The sequence below is a fragment of the Diachasmimorpha longicaudata genome, chromosome 10 (genome assembly GCF_034640455.1).
Source record: "Diachasmimorpha longicaudata isolate KC_UGA_2023 chromosome 10, iyDiaLong2, whole genome shotgun sequence".
In the NCBI taxonomy this organism is placed as follows: Eukaryota; Metazoa; Arthropoda; class Insecta; order Hymenoptera; family Braconidae; genus Diachasmimorpha; species Diachasmimorpha longicaudata.
This window is the reverse complement of record NC_087234.1, coordinates 1,182,038-1,196,538: the sequence shown is the minus strand read 5'-3', so window position 1 is coordinate 1,196,538 and position 14,501 is coordinate 1,182,038. Positions and strand designations below refer to the sequence as shown.

The window sequence follows — 14,501 nt, the reverse complement described above, 5'->3', positions numbered from 1 at the left end:
CCTTGAAGAAGAATATCCTGGCTCACAAATCGTTCTTCCTTACGCAGCCCTCTACGTAGCTCCATCGTAATTTATATCTACAGTTTTCATTATAACTATCAACAAATCCATTTTTTCAAACATTCAATAGAAATTTCAGTGACGTTTACTACAAATTATAGTTATTTCTGTTAGAGTTTCATAATTCTATCAATGAAATAAATCATTTTCGTTTATTATTTTGACTTTATTTTTACTCATTATCTATAACGGTTAAACCAAATCCCAATATTATTATATCACTTTCAAACGAAATAAAACAATATTGGAGAGGGTGTTTTGAAATTCTGTTTTCCATCAGAACTGCAATTCCTTCTTGTTTTTAAGATGGTTCTTGGAGAAGGCTTCACTCATTCAGGATTTCTAGCAACCTATTGTTTAATGTTAATTTTTTATCTGTGTTCACACTTCATCACATTGACGTAGATTGGCTCTGATGGCTTTCGTCGATATCTATACCTCTGCTAGTCATGGTTTGTATTACACGTTATTCTCTCACCTCTCTACATGACAATTGATTTTCTACATTTTCAAATTGCATGGCTCAGTGTTTATAATCCAAAATTATGTCTGGAAGTTACAATTCTGGAGAAAATCACAAGTGACAATTTTTTGCCATAACATTTAAATTGACCGCCAATACCATGTGCGCGAGCCAACTGTGCTATGGTGCCGTTGACCGTGAAATTATTTGTTTTATTGTTTATCGCAAGAATACACTTATTTGCATTTATCTTTTATTTTACCATTGATCACCATTCAATTTAGCTTGAGATGACTATTTTATTTTTCTAAAAAAAGTACAACCCCCCCCTAACAGGGGTTGGGATTTAAAAAAAAATCATTTTGTTTAAACAAAGCATACCAAAAAGCTAAAAATATTATACCATTATTCGCCTTTCGATTGTGGATTGTGGATACCATATCGGATTTTTTAATTACACCAAAACCCCCCGCAAACAGGATGTAGATATTGAGCAGGAGTTCCAGTGGGCTGGTTTTGATCGTTGCCTACCGGTGGCTTTCTTGGAATTCCTGCCTCACTAACACACTCGCACCAGCTCACCGTTAGGCAACGATCAAAACAAACCGATCGTTGCTATGTATCTAACTGGTATTCTTTTGGGGGTTATTATCCTGCGTAGGATAATAGCCCCCCCACCAACTGTTACGTGGGATTGGAATTCGGAGCAATTCCATCGATCGCGGTAATGACCCGGTCAGTCGTTTTCGGGTATTTATTGAAGACACAACACGAGCTTTCACCGGTCATTTATGGCGGAACAATCGACTGAAGAAGAGAGACACAACTAAAGCAGATTTAAGATTCTCATCGCACCCGGCTGCCATTTAGGTTTTGAAGCTACATGCAAGAGAGGTAACATTTTCATTGTTGATTAGGTATTTTGGCATTGTTAATTCAGGGGAACATGGATGGGTGATAGGGTTACATTTGGAAGGGTTAATGGCTTTTAATCCAGAGATGAGGTTTGCTGATTTATGCGGATATGGTTGAAGTTATGAGGCAGCAGAAAGCCGACATGAACTATGAACATTGCACTTTAAAATTAATTCTGAACGATAATAACTGTGAAGACTCGTTTTGATTGTTTTGAGATCAATTTCCATTCAGTTTAGTAACAATCATTCATCTAATAGATAAACATATAGTTTCACGAAGAAATTACACCTTTTTTGAAAAATATCACAAAAAATTAATAAAAATTCAGTGTCGAGTATAAGACTTCAGTAAAAATTGCAAAGTTATTCTAACTTTCCTAGGGTTAAATTATTCTGACGTTAATATCATTTACATAATGACTTGTAAATGTCGGTGGTTAGCACGAGTTGAATAAATACGATATAACACGAAAGTTAATATTATTTTCCGTAAATTAAATAAAAATGGAATAGATCATCTCACCATTCTGGAATGTTATTATCCAAATCGATTTTAATTAACCAAAAAAAATCTGGAAGACTGAAACAAATGTGCATTTGCCTACTGGCGGTTGGCATCTTAAGTTTGTTGGAGATTTTGAAAAAAGCCAAGGACAGGAATGTCGATTTTGTTTTCCTCGCTGGAGACTTATTTCACGATGTCAAACCCTCACAATGTATCGTCCTCGAGAGCCTGAATTTGCTGAAGAAATATTGCACAGGAAATAAGTATGATTATTTTTCCCACCCAAATTTCAGCCAATAGAATTGCACCATTTGTTGATATTTTGTATAGTCTACCTCGAATATCAGCGATTATTTTTCCCATCCAAATCTTGGCCAACAGGATTGCACCATTCGACGTTATTTTGTATAGCCAACACGGTATTTCAGCGGAAATTCTTGGAAATTTCACTGGAAATTTTGCATGTTGCCTATATAAAAAAAAACAAATGATGAAGTAACCCTCAATTGTATCTGACAGATTAAATGGCAATTCGTTGAAAATTATGTCTCATGGTGCAACTCTATCGGCCAAGATTTGGATGGAAAAAATGATCCCCCGAATACCACTCGAACTTCGAAATTATCTGATATTTCCCTCAAGGTTCCCTACAAACAAATAAGCTCGTCAAGTTTTCCAGAAAAATCACTCGCGCTTCGCGCTCGTGATTTTTAAACTGAAAAACTTGACACGTTCATTTGTTTGCAACGAACCTATTGGGAAATATCCGATAATTTCGGAGCTTTTGTGGTATTATATGCGATAATTTTTTGATAATTTTGATAAACAAACGACAACTTAACCTAATAAACCTCTTTTCATGTCATGGCACAATTCTCTTGGCCGAAATTTGGATAGGAAAAATAATCCCCTGAATACCACTCGTTGCTTCAAAATTATAGAATATTTCCCTCTAGGTTCCCTGCATACAAATGAAGTCGTCAAGTTTTTCAGGAAAAATCACTCGTGATTTTTTGGCCTGAAAAACTTGACTCCTTCATTTGTTTGCAACGAATCTATCGGGAAATATTCGATAATTTTGAACCACTTGTGGTATTATATGTGATTATTTTTCCCACCCAAATTTCAGCCAATAGAATTGCACCATTTGTTGATATTTTGTATAGCCTACCTCGAATATCAGCGATAATTTTTTGAATATTTTGGTAAACAAACGACACTTAACCAAATAAACCTCTTTTCATGTCATGGCACAATTCTCTTGGCCGAAATTTGGATAGGAAAAATAATCCCCTGAATACCACTCGAGCTTCAAAATTATAGAATATTTCCCTCTAGGTTCCCTGCATACAAATGAAGTCGTCAAGTTTTTCAGGCTAAAAAATCACGAGTGATTTTTCCTAAAAAACTTGACTCCTTCATTTGTTTGCAACGAATCTATCGGGAAATATTCGATAATTTTGAACCACTTGTGGTATTATATGTGATTATTTTTTTCATCCCAATTTCAACCAATCAAATGGTGGCATTTCCCGTCACGTGGTACAAGTAAGAGAGTTCTACTTCGGATATTTTTCTGATATTTCCCTGTTTGTTGCTAAGCAATGAAAATATCCGATAAACAATTTGGACGCGTTTCAAACCCCAAAACTGTCATTACAAAAAATCAAGTTCAAAGACTTTACCTCGACATGAGCAGATTTGGAGGAGAATCCTTGGGGATTATTGATCGAAAAATTGAAAATAATGTTCCTAATTATACAGTGAAGACAAAAGCGACAATTTGGAAACAATTCTCTGCATTTTGTGCACACAGAAAATATACGCTGGAGAAGCCACAACTACGAGTGAAAAACCATACTATATGACGTGAAATGCCACACATTTAATTGTTTGAAATTGGAATGAAAAAAATAATCCAGCCAAATACCCCTCGACCTTCAAAATTAATCGGATATTTCCCTCCAGTTTCCCTGCGTAGCACCGATCGAGATAAGATTTGCAGAAAAACTGCGAACCTTATCCCTCTCGTTGCTACGCAACGAAACTCTCGGGAAATATCCAATAATTTTGAAGATCTTGGGGTATTACTACTGAATATAGTTATAATATTCACGTCTCTATTCGGATGCAAGTGATGGAGATTTCGGTGTTTATAAACTTTTTAAACAAAAGTTTTCTTTTCTCTGTGCACGAAATTATTGCGTTGTCAATTTATCCGTTTTTTCTTCAAGTCATAAATTTCCATTTTGTGTCACTCACCCCTGTAAAATCTGCAAAATTATTAACTTTTTATATTATTCTCAGAGCGATACCATTCGAGTTCCTCAGTAATCCTGAAGAGATCTTCCCCAACAAAGCTGTGAATTATGAGGATCAGAATTTGAACATCAGCATTCGAGTATTTTCTGTTCATGGAAATCACGATAATCCAAGTAAGATGACAATACAATTACCTATATTTACCGATTACCTCTATTTGAAGGGAAATAATGATTAATAATTAAGCATCTGCCCATGCATGATATTTCTAAGTCTCGTTCGAAGATGATAGTTACATGTAGTCATGCTTGTCATGCTCACACCACAACGTTTTCAAGTAAAATAAGGATTCAAATCCATCGCATCCCCCTCTAGGCGTCCTCTCTAGGCTAACTGCATATTGTTTCGTTGTGCTAACGCCTCAACACGTTTCTTAACTTATCGTAACAGAAAAGATAATTTAATTCAATAAAAAAATGCCAGATCGTACAAGAAAACGATCCCGATCGAGATCAAGATCAAAAAAGAGTCATCGTAAAGAAAAAGATGACAAAAAATACGATCAATTGCTGCGTCAGATTTCTAGTCTCACAAAGGTTGTGGAATCTTTGGTGAACTCTCAAAAAGAGAAAAATTCATCACAGTCTTTGATTGATGTATCTAGTGTTCAAGAAATTCAAGGTAGGTAAAAAAAAAACTCGTTGCACTCCGGGAGTGCAGGCAAAACTTGAACTTATGGCGCGTTGGGCACTTTTTTGGGTGAGGATTTTTAGGTGCGCTCGCGACATGAGAAATTGTACATAAAAAATCAAGTTTATCCAAGCAATGCGGGCACTTTTTGAATGGACATGAAGTATAATGATATAGAAACTATATTCGAAGGAAGTAATTTTATTTAAATGAGTAAATATTAGTAAATAGTTAATACAAAATTGATCAATTCTCATCCATAATTTCAACAACTCTTACATCATCATTATCAGCATTTTCATCAAATTCTAAAACTGAAACAATAGGTATATGGCATCTAAAGTGTGAAATGAAAAACTTTGATTTAACTCTATTTATATTTCTTGTGAATACTGCATCACTAGTAGTTTTGCATTTTTTTGTGCAAAGATTGCCATCATTGGACATCGTTAAATCAAATTCTTCATATAAAACCGCATCCATTTTCAAGACAAATCTATAATCAAAAATAAAAATGTAGATTTTTTTAAAGCTATAATCCGACCGCCGATTCACGTCTCTAGTGAAATTCTCTACTAAATTGAGTATATTTTCGATTCTTCGGGTTTTCCTACTTTTCCGGCTTTCCGATAATTTTTAATTCTTAGCTGAAATGAGCATACTGATAATTTTCCTAATTCCCCAAAATTTCGAGATTTTCTGTAATTTTGTAGAAATTTATCAACTTCAAACTTTAAATGTATCGCCTTTTTAAACGCTACCGCCAAACTTGTATTCTTCTAATGTAACTGTTGCTAAAACAGGAAGTTGTTTCCCTAGCGGAAGGAAGAAACAACTCATACAGGGTGTCCCAGAATTGCACGTCCAGACTTTAAACTTAAGTTGGGGGTGAAATTCTGGATCGAAAAGTCCTGAGCGACTTTTTGATCAGACGCACCCTCTTCAACTTATTCAGGGTTGAAGTTGGACGAATCAGGGGCGTGGAATACCCAGTCGCACGACGGTGAGGAAAACGTTCGAGTGCGGTGGTGTCCCCACCATACGGTATTACTCCCCTGCAGCGGCAGAAAGAGATGACAGGCGGCGGTGAGTAAGAGAAAGGGGAGGGAAATGAAAAAAATGAACACCCAAAAAAAAAATCATCAGCGATTGATCATTTTTTTCTCCTTCGCTGAAAGAAAAAATGAAAATCTCATACAGGGCCAATGGGGCTTTAGAAAATTAAATCGCCGGATTTTTTTTTCCAGCGCTGTAATTTTCAACGCTTTTTTTTTTCTCCTTTTCGATTAGATTAAGAGATGTAATGGGCCTCAATCGATGGGGAATTTATTCCTCCATCGAATGCCCTTGGTTTCATCCCTTGGCATTAATTAGGGGAGGAGGAAATAATTTTTATGTAGCGGGCGGGTGTTCATTTTTTTCATTTCCCTCCCCTTCCTCTTACCCGCCGCCGCCGGTCATCTCTTTCTGCCGCCGCAGGGGAGCAGTACGGTATGGTGGGGACACCACCACACTCGAACGTTTTCCTCACCGTTGTGCGACCGGGTATTCCACGCCCCTGATTCGTCCAACTTCAACCCTGAATAAGTTGAAGAGGGTGCGTCTGATCAAAAAGTCGCTCAGAACTTTTCGATCCAGAATTTCACCCCCAACTTAAGTTTAAAGTCTGGACGTGCAATTCTGGGACACCCTGTATATACCTATGCGTGGGGGGGCTCTGTTTGTACTTGTTCAACTGTACAAATGATCAACTGTACAGAGAATTTTCAAACGGTGAGAGCACCACTGTGCAGGGATTCAACTGTCGAGAGAAAAAACTATCAATCTCTACCTTGTCGACGCTGTTTAATCCACCCTACGCCGCCTGTACAGATGTGGCTATGCCTATTTTTTTCTCTCGACAGTTGACTCCCTGCACAGTGGTGCTCTCACCGTTTGAAAATTCTCTGTACAGTTGATCATTTGTACAGTTGAACAAGTCCGAACGGACTCCCCCACTATACGTATACTAATAGCAGTGATGTCAGTGGTTCGGATCCCACTTAAAAATGTAGGTCCACTCGTGTTCTCGCATGAGGATGCGAGGATAAATAAACACCACAGCCAAATCGATAGTAAGAATGTGGAAAACTTAAAATAGCGAAAAGAGCAAGCCGATGAATGAGACTAAACAAATGCTGGTATGCAATTGCGGGGTACAGCATAGTCGAAAGCTTCACGTAGTGATGCTTAGGAGGCAACTCTCGTTTTTTTTTTTTTTTTTTTTTTTTATATAGCAGTGATGCCAGACGGGAGCAAAAATCCCACGCGTGGGGGTTTCATGCGCAACTCCCTCGCGCAACTACTGCTGCGGAGTGGGGCAGTGGGAGACGTGTGGGTCCCGCATCTGGCATCACTGTAAAATCTCATCTGTCGCGAGTTCACGAGAAAATGCTCACCCACAAAAGTGCCCAACGCGCCATAAGAAGTTTTCACTTCAAAAATATTCTGAACAACCAGTCACTCTAGAACTCCACAAGAGTGTAGAGAGCGATGAGTCCACACGACTCTAGCAGGGTCACTCTATAACTCCACACGAGTGTAGAGAGCGATGAGTCCATACGACTCCAGTAGGGTCACTCTATAACTCCACACGAGTGTTGAGAGCGATGAGTCCACACGAGTCTAGCAGGGGTTTTTTTCTCTGATTGTGAAGTTTAATAAGAACATTTTTCACTTCGTACACAACAAGTGTCCCTTATCATACTGGTTCTTCACTTTCTTTTCTTTTCTCTTTATCCGTACAGCTAAGGATAACGAGGAAAATGATAAGAACTTGGGGAATGTTCCACAAACAGTTGAGGAACCGTCAGATCACTCTGATATTGTCTTGAAGGCTGTTGTCTTGATATTGTCTTTAGGAGTTGATTTGAGTGAGAATCAGTTCAAAGAGGTGAAATTTCACCCAGAGCTAAAAAATACATGGGGGAAATGGACAAAACAAGGTCTTCCTGACAAGAACAAAAAAGAAATCTTGAAATTGTATAACAGGAAGGCAGAGCTGTATGTAGAGGCCCCTAAACTCAACTTGGAGATCGTTCCAATGCTGACTGACATCGCTAAAAAGCGAGACCAGCATTTCCTGGAGACTCAGAACTGTGTAGGCACAGCTTTGGCAGCATTAGGGGCCGCAGTTTCAATGATTGTCGACCCTCCACAAGGTGGAGTCGATGAGGACGTGCTGACAGATTATTTCAGCCACGCTGGTCAGATGATGTCAGACGTATTTCGCCAACAATCGATCGCTCATAAATCGTTCATTACACCCCAAATGGACAAAAGTATTAAACCAACTGTGGAGGAGATGATTTCAGACGAATGGTTATATGGAGACAATCTTATAGAGAAGGTGAAAGGTGCTAAGGACATTGAAAAAGCCTGTGCACAAATTAAAGACAAATCCAAAAAAGATTCCTTCAAGGCTCAGGGAAACTCCAAATACCCGTCTGCAGCCGTCAAGCAGACGGGTCAATCACAGAACCATCGGCCCTTCAAATGGAAGAGGAAACCTTTCCAGAGAAACTACCAGACTTCGTCCCAGAACTCAACACAGGGTTCAACTCAGACTAAGGCAACTCCTCAGACGACGAGCCAATCTTTATCCAGGAAATAAAACAGGTAAAGAAGATGGCAGGTAGATTACATGACTTCCAACGTGAATGGCAAAAAATTACAGATGATAAATTCATCTTAAATTGTGTAGAAGGATATAAAATTCCTTTTATACAAATGCCAATACAAGAACCATCAACGAGAGAACAAAGTTTCTCTAGCAAGGTAGAAAAAATGATTGAGGTAGAAATAGATAAATTATTAATGTAAGGCGCAATTGAGGAATGTCTCCCATGTGAAGACCAATTCATTTCACCCTTTTTCCTTTTTCCTAAACCTGATGGGTCTCTTCGGTTTATTTTTAATTTGAAAAAATTGAACAAGTATATAAGCCCTCCACATTTCAAATTAGAGGACATTAAGGTTGCTTCGGGTTTGGTTTCTAGAGGAGTTTTCATGGGTTCAATAGATTTAAAAGATGCCTATTTCGTTGTACCAATAGTAGAAGAACATAGAAGATTCCTGAGATTTAAATTCCAGAAAAAACTTTTCCAATTTTGCTGTTTACCGTTTGGACTATCAATTAGTCCATATATTTTTACAAAAATTTTGAAACCTATTACAAATATATTGAGAACAGAAGGTATATTTACAGTTGTTTATTTAGACGATTTTCTTTTCATTAGCAATTTAAAAGATTCATGTGAACGAAATATTAAAAAAGCTATTACGTTATTAGAGATACTTGGTTTTATCATAAATTATGAGAAAAGTTCCTTAGTTGCAAATCAAAGATGCAAATTTTTGGGATTGATTATTGATTCTATAAATTTCACACTGAATCTTCCTGATAAAAAGAACAATCAAGTAGTGGGTCTATGTAACCACTTCAAGGTGGGCAATAGCTACAAAATCAGAGATTTTGCTAAGTTTCTTGGTGTATTGGCAGCAGCATGTCCCGCAGTGGCATATGACCTAATCCATACGAAAAAACTGGAACGAGAGAAATTTCCGGCCCTAAAAATGAATGGAGGAGATTATAAAAACAAAATTGTTATTAGAGAAAAGTTGAGAGAAGACATTGATTGGTGGAAGAAAAATGTATTAATTAGTTCGAATCCAATCAGAACACAAAATTATGTTCGTGCAATTTTCTCTGATTCTTCCTTAACGGGCCGGGGTTCATTTTATGATGGACAGAGTACTTTTGGGTTTCGGGGTGTAGAGGAAACGAAAAAACACATCAATTTTCTTGAATTACAGGCAGCCTTTTTTGCCTTGAAGTGTTTTGCTTCTGATCTATCCAAATGTGAAGTATTGCTTCGATGGAACAACACTACGGCCATTGCGTATGTAAACAAAGCTGGCGGTATCCAATATCCTCACCTCAGTGAGCTTTTACAAGAAATATGGAAGTGGTGTGAAGAAAAATAAATTTGGATAAGAGCTTCTTACATCCCATCAGCCGATAATGTGGAGGCAGACGTAGCTTCTCGACATTCAAACATTGATACAGAGTGGGAACTCTCGGCTGACAGTTTTACGCAGATCGAACATGAATTTGGTCCATTCTCGATTGATTCATTTGCAACTAGACTCAATAGAAAATGTCAGAGATATTATTCTCGACTACCTGATCCGGAAGCAGAAGCTGTGGATGGCTTCACAAAATCATGGCAATCGGAAAATTTTTATGGGTTTCCCCCCTTTTCTATCATTCTTAGAATTCTCAGAAAAATCATGAATGATAAAGCAGAAGGAGTGTTAGTTGTGCCAATGTGGCCCACCCAACCATGGTACCCTTTATTTCCACCACTCCTCAGTGGGACGCCCATCATACTGAAACCTGATCACTCTCTGTTAATTCCTCCTTGCAGTCAATCACATCCACTGTCATCCCACCTTTCCCTGGTGGCAGGCAAGTTATCCGCTCAGCTTTCATAGGGAGAGGTGTCCATGAAGATTCCATAGAAACCATGTTAAATTCAATTGCTGCATCAACCCATAAGCAATATGAAAGCGCTTTGAAGCATGGTGGAACTACGTGTATACAAACGAATTAGATTTGTTTAATTCTAAATCATCGGATATTGTTAGTTTTCTAAATCAAAAATTTAAAAGTGGAGTAAGTCATGGTACCATAAACACTTTTCGCTCGGCTATTTCTCTCATTTCGGTTCAAGATATACATAGCGATGGATTAGTTTCTAGATTTTTAAAAGGAGTTTTTAGAGAAAAGCCAAGTAAACCTAGATATTCTACCACCTGGGACGTGACTCCAGTTTTGAATTATCTTGATAAACTTCATCCTCTCAGTGTTTTAAATTTAAAAGAAATAGTAGAGAAAGTATCATGTCTTCTGGCCTTGGCAACAGCCCGAAGACTCCAAACTTTATCATTAATTAATATCGATAGTATCACTTATGATTCAAATAATTTAAGTATCAAAATAACAGAACGTTTAAAAACATCAAAACCAGGATCATATCATCCGGATTTAATATTACCTTTCTTCAAAGATAGACCAGGGCTATGCGTAGCCGGTGCGGTTTTAGAATACATAAAAATTACCAAAGAAGTGAGGGATGAGAAAACTAAAAGTCTATTTATTTTATCTGTTAAGCCATATGGCCCAGCTTCAGCACAAAAAATTGATCGTTGGGTGAAATCAGTGCTGTCTAAAACTGGTATCAATACTGAACAGTTTACTGCTTATAGCACTAAACATGCATGCTGTATCCACAGCTCATAATCGAGGTATAGATGTAGCCACTATCAGACAAAGTGCTGGGTGGGCCCCAGGGTATAACACTTTTTTCAAATTTTATAATAGACCCATTCAGCCACCCAATGATCAATTTGCTCGAGCTGTCTTCTAATAATTTTAGATGCTATGTTCTAGAGTTTTTCATGTATCAATAGAATTATGAGTGTTTAATAAAAAGAGATTATCTCACAATAACGAAAGCTCTAAAGAACTACATATAACTATCATCGAGAAGGAGACTTAGAAATATAATTGAAAGTATAATTGAACTATCATCTTCGAACGAGACTTCTCATATAATTACGATCGAACTTCGCCTTCGGCGGACGAAGTTCGATCTTTCAATTATACAGTTAATATTCGTTCGACTATTTTACTAATATAAATTAAAGCCAAAGTATCGATTTTTGCAGGAAAATAACCAAAGAATTTTCAAAATAGAATATCTCGTTCAAAAACTTCTGCGATGAGTTTATTATTAAACTACTTATTGTCATGATCAGTAGAAATTTAATGCAAATAAATAACGAATGTTTTCATTTCTAATCCAAGGGTTTTGAGTCGACGGGGACCTTGGATCTTCTGATGGCGTCAGGACTTATAAATTACTTCGGAAAGTGGAATAACTTAACAGAAATCAACGTAACTCCAATGATCTTTCAGAAAGGAGAGTCTCTGCTAGCTATTTACGGTCTGGGTAATCTCACCAGCAAAGACTGTCGAGACTTCTTCGTGAAGGAAAGGTAAAAAAAAAATTTTTTTTTAAATTTGAAATTCTATGGCCAATAATTAAAGTAGAGGATAAACGTTTTTTTAATGATTCCCTCTTCGTTAAAAAGGTTTTCTGAGTACAGATACATTTTTTTTAATTATTAAAGTAATCTGAAGAGAATGATAATTTTCAGAAATTTCTGTCAATTAAAAATGTTCACTCACCCCCCAGGTGCATTTCCTCCGTCTCTCGACCCTCGACAACTGCTTCAACATCCTAGTCCTCCACCAGAATCGTGCAAGGCACGCAGAGAACGAATACATCTAGAAGAATCGTTTTCCCTCCTGGTTCCACCTGATCATCTGGGGCCATGAGCATGAATGCAGAATAGCCCCTGAGGAAATTCAATGTCGGGAAGAGGGTCATTACGATATATGTCAGCCAGGTAGCTCTGTCGCCACATCCCTCAGCGCGGACGAGTCTGTACCAAAGCACATTGGCCTTTTCTTTATCGAGAAGGATCACTACAAAATGAATGCAATTAAACTGAAAGCAGTGAGGCCCTTCATCTTCACAGATGTTTTTCTTCCCGAGATAATCGAGAAAGGATACTGTGACGTCTCGAATGAGGGGATCATCGAGTACATTGACGATTATATCCTGAACACACTTATTCCCGCAAGTGTGAACATCCGGTCAGGACACGAAGATCAGCCAAAAAAACCTCTAATTCGTCTGCGTATTTTTTATACTCAAGACAATCACATTGTCGATGTTTCTCAACTCTCCCACAAGTACAGTGACCTAGTCCCCAACGCCAATGACATGATAATTTGAAAGAGATATGGTAAAGGCCAGCCTAAAAAGGTTAAGAATGATCACTTTGATGATATCACTGAGGACATAGCCGAGTGCTTCCAGAACAGTTCAAATGATCCTCTGGAGTGGACGAAGACCGTTCAGAGTGGCCTCAACAAGTACTTTGAGAAACACAAATCCATGCTGACGGTGATATCCCTGGCTGGTCTCAACGAGGCTTTGTCGTCGCTGGAGATGATGAAGCTTTTGCACTGGTGATGGAGCATCAGATTAAAAAGAGCATTGATTACCTGATGACTAAGGACTTCGAGGTCAATGAAGAGACGGTTTCTGAAGAGCTGCAGAAGTATAGAGAAGCGAGACTAGCAGCTACTGAGGAGGATGAGGAGCTGAGGGAACTCCAGGAGATGCTGAATGACCCGGTTCAGAGGAATGCGCTGAAGGAGAAGACTGTCAAGGTGATGGACACAAATTCTGATAATGCTGGAGGCACTGGAACTGGTAGGGGAGGACGCAGGAGACGCGGTCGGGAAGCTGTTGGGGAGGTTGCTGGTACTAGCGCAACGAAGGGCAGGACGGGGAGGTCCAGGGGTAAACCGGCACTGAATGTCAGTGTTATTCGTGACCCTAGTCCTGGTAGGGTAGATGGTTCTGATGAAGGTGATGTGAGTTCATAGTTTAATTTAATTTCTAGGTTAACCCTTCGATAAAAAAATAATTTTGGACCGATTTTTCATCCTGACTAGTTTTATTGTAGTTCTGAAGATATTTTATGAAAATATAATTGAATTAGTGTAACTGATGGACGATGATTTAATTTCAGACAACAGCATTCAGACGCTTTGCTGCTCCATCGAATCAACCTAACAATTATACAACTCATGAGCCTCGTTGAGACCAGCCAGGGATATCACCGTCAGCATGGATTTGTGTTTCTCAAAGTACTTGTTGAGGCCACTCTGAACGGTCTTCGTCCACTCCAGAGGATCATTTGAACTGTTCTGGAAGCACTCGGCTATGTCCTCAGTGATATCATCAAAGTGATCATTCTTAACCTTTTTAGGCTGGCCTTTACCATATCTCTTCCAAATTATCATGTCATTGGCGTTGGGGACTAGGTCACTGTACTTGTGGGAGAGTTGAGAAACATCGGCAATGTGATTGTCTTGAGTATAAAAAATACGCAGACGAATTAGAGGTTTTTTTGGTTGATCTTCGTGTCCTGACCGGATGTTCACACTTGCGGGAATAAGTGTGTTCAGGATATAATCGTCAATGTACTCGATGATCCCCTCATTCGAGACGTCACAGTATCCTTTCTCGACTATCTCGGGAAGAAAAACATCTCTGAAGATGAAGGGCCTCACTGCTTTCAGTTTAATTGCATTCATTTTGTAGTGATTCTTCTCGATAAAGAAAAGGCCAATGTGCTTTGGTACAGACTCGCCCGCGCTGAGGGATGTGGCGACAGAGCTACCTGGCTGACATATATCGTAATGACCCCCTTCTCGACATTGAATTTCTTCAGGGGCTATTCTGCATTCATGCTCATGGCCCCAGATGATCAGGTGGAACCAGGAGGGAAAACGAATCTCCTCGATCAGGAAATGGGACGCCTGGCAGATGTGAAACATCGTATGTGTACAAGTAATATGCATAAAAGATAATATTATTACAGGAATTAAATAAAGCCTCATGAAAAAATGAAGTATTAC

The 14,501-nt window shown here is 38.4% G+C and overlaps 1 pseudogene; it reads left to right on the top strand.

Annotated features, from left to right (window-relative positions):
- Positions 1-1,212: 1,212 nt before the first annotated feature.
- LOC135166766 (double-strand break repair protein MRE11-like) lies at positions 1,213-14,352 on the top strand (annotated as a pseudogene).
- The last annotated feature ends 149 nt before the right edge of the window (positions 14,353-14,501 follow it).